The following is an 8,078-nucleotide window of genomic DNA, read 5'->3' on the forward strand; positions in this document are numbered from 1 at the left end:
TACACTGGCTTCAGTTTTTCTGAGTACATATTTGTCTTACTGTAAATATTGCAAGAAAGCATCTAATGAATTGAAGATCTCTTCAATGTTAGTTTTTTGTTGAAGCTATGCAACAGTTCTTTCTATTCAGTCTAACAGATAACCAGAATCTTGACTCCTATCATTGCAGAGTTGTGATGCTCAGGGTTTACTGCAGTGATCACTGAATGAAGCAAAGCAGCAAGCTAAGTGTTCAAACACCATGGATCACTTCAAAGCTGGAAATAAGGAATATCAAATCCACAGTATGCAGATGAGCTATCAGAGTAGGATGTGACCTTGTATTTCTTTCCTGCTTTAATTATTGTGATTCTTAGAAGGTTCAAACAGTGCACTCCATGCATTGCCATGGTTGGGTTAGTGGTGCCTGTGTGGAGTAGTAAAGACTGTAAATTATTCTTCCCCTCTCTATGTAAAGGGTAAGGCAGCACTAGCTGATGTTCAGTTTTTTTGCTCATGATTTGGCAGACATTACTCTAATGCATGCCTCTATTTGACTCCCTCTGTTAGTGGGAGTCTGTTGCAAGTACGTTATAATTACAACAGTATAACCTCAGTGTATGTTGCTGCAGTGGAATTACCTTTTCCTGCTCTGTTGGCAAAAAGAGGAGGCAGGGGAGCAATATGCTTTGTAGGCATATTTTTCTTTCTAGGTGTTCCTTGGAATATTGTAGTTTGGTAGATGAGTATATGCCTCTAATTGTAGAAGGCTTCAAATGCTGTTTCAGTCCATGAATAGTTGCATTATTGACATGCAGCTCTCCAGAGGAAAAAAAAACGCAACTTGATGTTTTTTCATTAGACAATTAATAAAATACTCAGAGGACTGAAATTGGCTTTTTCCCTTACAACAGATCTGGACTTTAATTTACTCCTTGCAAGTAATGATTGGAATTTATTACAAATTTGGTGATAATTGTTTCAGAGGGAAGCATAATCCCTCTCAGATCATTGAGAATCCTTAGCAGGACCTCTCAAATTTCTGTTCAGTAATTAAGCAGCATATTTACCAGTATTATTTTAATCCAGAATATATTTTAGTGATTTTTTAAACAGCATACCATACCTCCATAATTATACCTTATTGTTAAATTTTTCCTTTCTAAAATTGTGTATTGAAAACCGAGTGTCTTTGTGGCAGGGTGAGGAAGGAAGAAATTAGAAAATTGTTTAAAGCTAGTAGCTTTCATTATAAGTATACCATAAGCACTTAAGCAGAGACTTTAATCACTGGAAGAAAAAAAGCTTCAAAGGACAGCTACTTATTTGTTGTGCTCAGCCCTCCACTGTCCTGGTGCATTAGAGTAGTTCGTTTTTTCTCCAGTGAAAACTGATCCTCCCACCTGGTGCTCTAATCCAATTGCATCAGGACAATGTAGTCAGGGCCCGACAGGAGTAGTGGCTCGTAGCTGATGACCACAGGATACAGAGACCCAATATATGATTTCATTCAGAAACTTTTAAGGCTGTAACACTCACCCTTATTAAGGAAATAAGAGAGCAAATATTAAACTTTTTGTGCGAGATAAGTGAAAAAAGGCATATTGTTCTGTACATTGAGCTGTATTCACAGGTTACAAGATATCTCAGTCAATATATTCAACATGTACTCCTTTCTTCTGGATTAGCCTATAAGAAAAAAACACGAATAAATTCTCTAAGTTTCTTTTCTGCTCTGTCAGCCAAGAAAAGCTGCATATTATGTTTCCCATTAGTACTTTTACAGGAAGTGTTACTTTATATTGAATTCTAAATTTCACTTGAACAAGAGGAAGTTTTACTAGTAACTTTCCCTTGCACTTTTAAGATACTGTTCCTTTTGCCCCTTATAATCTACTGCATTTCTTTGCAATTCTCAGATGTAATTCCTTTTGCACCTGAAGCTTCATGCTTTTATACTCTCAGAAGCAAAGGCTGAAAAACCTTCAAGCTTTTTGCTTAGATTGAAAAAAGACTTTTTTCTTCAAGACTGCAGATCACAGATCTTAGTCTTTTCCAAACACGTCTTTTTTTATCTTTCCTTTTAAATTATTCTAGATTTAGAATTGTCCAGTCTTTTGTGTATTTTGCTCTTCTCATTAGAATCTTTTAGTAGGAACTGCTCTTGCTACACAACTTCATACCTGAGCTACAGCAGAAGTAAAATACTGAATTATAACAGAAATAGTTTTATAGTTCCTGAAATTACTTGAAAGTAACAGAAAACCAGAAATGGTGTCTATATGCTTACCTACCCATTAAACTCCTCAAACTTCTATGTAGAAGACACTAGCTCAAAATTAGTATAAAAAGCCTAATTACAATCAAACAAAAAGGCCCAATTACAATCAAGCTCAACTCACGTATATTTGGTTTACCAGAAAAAAACGTAATGGGATCTTAAACATAATGGGATCTTCTTCTGGGGCAGCATGAAATCCATTTGGAAGTATCCAGATCACTACATCTCACTTAGGCAACAAAGAAAAAGAATCTGAACAAAAGAGAACCAGAATTGTGCCTGCATTGCAGGTGGCTCAAACCACTCTGGGTTTACTTCTTAATTCTGTTCTTTGCAGTAGTCACACAATGAACTTCCACCATCCAGCCATTAATGTATAAACACAAAGCACAAAGTGCACTTTTATACTGAGATTTTTTGCCCTTCTGCTGGCCTTTTCTCTTGATGAGAAGGAATTCCAGGAGGAATACACACCTATTGACACTGTATAGTATCCATACATGACAAAGGCTCATGTTTTCCATGGATGAGGTGGGACAAGGATTTTCTACTAGACTCTTCTTTCTTACCATGTGTTATAGCATGAAAATATGTTTCCTCCTGCTTCTTGATCCTACAATTCTGGCTCAGGTATTACACCTTTGCAAGTTTCAGCTTTTCTGGTGAACTTTCACAACTGAAGTGGTTCCAGAGGTTAGCATTGGGTAAGTTTTCCATGAGGAGAAAAAAATTGAGCTCAGCTGATGCTCTTAAAGACCTGATTATGTTAGATATAGTTAGATATAGTAATTGGAATTTTACCATCATCCTCCAGCCAAAAATTGAAATTGCTGAATTCGGTCTTCATAAAGGAAACATCTTTTTCTTCCTGTCTGTCTTGGACAGTTTACTGCTCAGCCAGTGTTCTTTCTAACTCTGTTGTCCAATTAATTACAATACCCATACAAAACACATGAAAATTTGACTCTAGAGAATATGCAAGTGGTAATGGACTATGAAGGACAATGGTAAAGAAAACTTTTGCCATGAATGAAGCATGTAAGAGCTTTGTTTTGTGTTTATTTTTTTTTCAAGACTCTGCAGAAAGACTGAATCCCACCCTATACAAAGCAATGATATGTTGCTATGCTGAAATGTAGTTTCCAATCTTGTTAACAGTTAACACATACCCAAGAAGCTTTGTCCCTGCTTCAGTACATCAGTCAAATCACAGCAGTGATGACACTAGACATCTTCAAAAAAAGTTAGTATTCTATCACTGCCTAAAATAATGCTAACCTCTACCAATAGAGAAATAAAATGTCCCACCAAAAGAGACCAGTACTCCCATACAGTAAATGTTGCATGATATGCCTGAACGCCCATTCCCACAACTGATAGTCATTCCTGTGTGAATTAGATCCGATGTTCATTATTCAAAACCACACTTTAGGATGTTCCTAAATGCCCTAAGTATGAAATCCTTTTCATATTGTTACAGATTGCATAGACTTTTTCCTAAGTAAAGAAGTCAGTTTCAGTAAGTCCCAAGTGTTCTCTTTCCCCCTCTCCCACATCTGGCCATTTGTTTTTGCCTCTCCACCACTCCCTGCATTTTTGCAGGCTTTTAAAACCAGATCAAATCCTCAAACTGAGAGGTATTATATACCACTACTGGGGAATGAGTAGTCAAGAACAATTATAGCTGGAGTATTGCTGCCAAGTGCTTTGTATCATTAAACTGTAGTCTTGGGAAAACATTTTGAGAGCCATTGTGCTCCCTCAAGACACTAAGCATAGTTAAGGGAAACTAAACAAGTGATTTAGAAGAGAGAGAATAAGAAAATTTGCTTAGCTACATCTAGGAGAGTAGTTTATCCAGATTTATTTTGGATAAATAGGATGATTTTTTTGATATTTGGATAAATTTGGATAAATAGGTTTGTTTGCATATTTAAAGATTGAATGAACAGAATAGTCTTCGTATATTCATATTGCTGATTATGAAAAGGCAAGTGTCAAATACTGAAGCTAACATCTTTAATGAGAATAATTGAGGGTTATGATGGTTTTCTATCAAATAAATACTTGAGGCCAGCTATTTTTTTATAATTTGCTGACAACTTTCAAGGTGAGGAATGACGTACCTAGATAAATTAGATGTCTTTATGTTGTTTTTTCTGTTCTACATGTCCTCTTCTCCTTTTAAACTGCCTTTATCTTTTCTGCTTTTTCTTCATGAAGTTCAAATGCTTGCATGCTTAAATATAGAGCCTTGTTGGTATCAAACACACTATTCTATGTATTGTTTCCTTCCTAAAGGGTCAGTCCAAGGCTGCACTGCAATTTAATACTCGCATGAGAATTCAGCTTGAGTTCAGTAGTTTGTATATGACCACAATCAGAGTCAATTGAGTTTTACCCAGCACATGTTTTTTAGATGTGTATCAAGTTATTCACACCAAGTACTTTTAAGTCCTTTTCTGTTGTACTGAATTTAAAATAGTTAAAAGAATGCAAGATGAAAGCAAGAGAGCTGTTTGTAGTATTTGGAGGCTTTTTGTTACCTAGATGAGTCAGACAATGTATTTATGTATTTTTTCACCCAGTGTAAGAGAAGATGCACAATACTTTAGTCCAAGGACAAGGTTCAGAAAGGATTGAAAATTTCTACTTATCCAATCTTTTACTAATGATAGTGAAAGACCAGCAGCAGATTACTACTGACTTTATCACTACTTAGTTAATGAACAGAAAGCACAGACTATATAGCACAACCATTCCTCAAAATGAAAAAATACATCTATATTGCATCCAACCTACTTCAGCTAAAAATTTACATAGGAAGGAGCTCGCCCTACTTGGATATGGAATGAATTCCAACCAAGTCTTTTGTGAAAAGATAACATTTGAGCAAATTTTGCTATTCATTTCTGTAATAAGGAAAAAGTTATGAATATTGGCTAGAATACTAGAAAACTAATTTGACTTCCTAAAAGTGAGAATTTAACTGGAAATAACAATTCTAAATGTTATATCTACCCAGTCAAGAGACACAAAAAGCTACCGTATTTGTGTGCCATTAAGAATTACTTGTAAATCAATATAAAACCAACTAATCACTAAGCAGGAAATATTCAGTGAGCAACAAGAAAATAAAATTCAAAATATCCAAATAAATAAATAAATAGATTGCAAAATTCAGCTTATAACTTAAAAACCTGAATATTTAAAGGCATTCAGCTAACATACAAAGCATTATTTTATATTTAAAATAAAAGAATGTGAAAGTGTTGAATTCAGTTCCCAAGATGTGTACATTGAATTATTATGTGAGAGACTGAATACAGTTCACCAAAAAATTGCTGCAAATTCTGCCCTTTGTACATTTCTTTCACTGAATCTTCAAAGTCACAAATTTATTTCACAGACTTTTAACTAAAGATATCACATCAAGCATCACATTTTAAAATACTTCCTAACATTTGTACAGGGATTCTTAAACATTAACTGGGAAGAATTAATTATCCATAACAGGCCCGTTGATTAGATGCATTGTTAATTATGTTGTTCATTTTGTGACAGTCTCAGTTCAGCTCTTGATCACTATCTATTCTTTGTCAGATTAATAATTTCTGAATCAGAGGAGTTCTGTGAAAAGATCACAGAAAACATTTCAGCTCTACAAACACAGAACATGAGCGGTCTCGGTTAAGGTCAATAGTCAGTCCAGGAAGGAAGCTCTTATTTCAGCTCTTTGCACAATACCTACTCTGTAGGTAAACAGAAGTGTTCAGTTTAACAACACTGACAGATCTTAACCTTTCCAAGTATACATATTTATTTAATTGCTACGTTTAAATCAAAGATATATCCTATGAATAGCTTTTGCAAAGAAAGTGCATGAAGATTTCCTTTGTTTCTTATTTGAATCACTGAGATGAAAGTGAAGGCTGTGCTAGTCATTTCACTCAAAGGCAATTAAACAAAGAAGCCTCTATTTCATTGATAAGAAAGCAGAGCTCTGATCTCCCATGAGCTGCTAACTTCAAAATATTCAACTGAACTACATAAAGAATAATCCCTGTAGTCACTAAGGAGTGGAGTGTGGTTGGCCCTTATGTGATACATGTTCTAAGGCTGGGAAAATGATTTCTGCTTACTATGATGCCTCTCACGTGAAATTCAGTTGTAAACGAAAGCCTGTCTTTCTGCAGAGAAAGAAAAAGAATAATTTCTTATCTCTTCTTGTGTCTTTTAGGCTGAATTTACTCAAATTCAATTCACAGTAATATAGAATAACCAGAACCCTGTTTTCCCTTGTCCCTAGAATCTCGGTCATTAAGAAAACAGACAATAGTATATTTAGGAAAATACAGTTCTCCAGTAGGATTAGAACTGCTTAAAATAGTGCTAGTCACAGAAAGTTTAGTTTTTACCCTAATTAGCAGAAGCTAACCAGTTAGTTTCTTCCCTAAGAAATGGCTAAAATTTTTTAAGGTTTACTGATAAAATACATAATTATTTAAACACAGCCTACATTCCATTCTTTTTTATTTTCGTTTTCTCAACATAAAACAACAGAGGGAGTATCTGCAAGGCATTTCTGTTGATAAATGATGCACAACATGCAAAGAATGCGTGTGGTAGGTGAAAAATTCACACATTTCTCATAATCATTGTTTTAATGCAAAATTTTTTGCCTTCTGTGAGGAAAAGAACAATCAGGTTATTAAATACTTGGATGTTCGAACTTTAATCTGTATACAGCTGAAAGGACTGTAAATATGATTTTGGTAAGTAAAACATATTAAAATTAGGTTTTTGTTTATTCATTCTCTCTTATAATAAATCTGATCTTTTATTGAATATTTCTACATTTAATCCCACTTAAAAGAAAATCTATACATAACAGCTGCTGTATTGGACAGGTACTTCCCCACTGAATTCAGCAAGATTTTTGCCTTAGTCAGAATGTTATACCACAGTTTTCTCTGAGAAAGCACAGGCTTTGTAACAATCACATGGATCATCTAATTAATCTAATAAATCATTACTATTAGAAATAATTTTCCATTTTATAAGCCATGTTAATGGCTTAATCACTGAACACTGTATCCAGAAGATACAGTACACATATTCACAGTACTTCTAATATTCATAATATTATTATAAGGACCAGACCTATGGTTAATCTGTGAGTAAAATCGACTAGTTTTGAGTTTGTCCAGGCGAATAAACAAGAAAGTCCCGGGAAAATACTTGGTTTAAAAGTTTTATTTGCAGAAACATGCTGATGTGACTTTGTATCTAGTTACAAAAAATCAATGGCAGAACTGAAACAATCTATTTTACCATTTTATTCGTTTATTTAACTTTTACCTAGTTTGTCTTGCAATTATGTTTATTATTTCCAGTTACAAGGTGCAGTCGGGAGCGCTACATGTTTCCCGTGGCTCTGGGAACTTCCCAGAGCTTTGCACTTGACAGAACCACAGAATATTCCGAGTTGGGAGGGACCCAGAAGGATCATGGAATCCAAGCCTTGAGTGAACATCCCCTACAGGGATCGAACCTTGGTGTTATTAGCACCACGCTCCAATCATTTTTAACCTACGCCTCTGGTCTGTGTCACAAAATTGAGATTTACCTAACATCTGCCCTCGAGAACATCTGGTTGGCAGACGAGGAAAACATTTTTACGCACAGAATTTTTATGGGTTTTGTTTGTTTGTTTTATTTTTAGTTAGGTTTTGTTTTTTTTGGTTTTTTTCCCCTGAATCATTTCGGCACCACAGCCCTCACTGCGGCACTGGGCTGTACACGGCACCGCTCCCCC

This window comes from Erithacus rubecula (genome assembly GCF_903797595.1).
Source record: "Erithacus rubecula genome assembly, chromosome: 5".
Classification (NCBI taxonomy): domain Eukaryota; kingdom Metazoa; phylum Chordata; class Aves; order Passeriformes; family Muscicapidae; genus Erithacus; species Erithacus rubecula.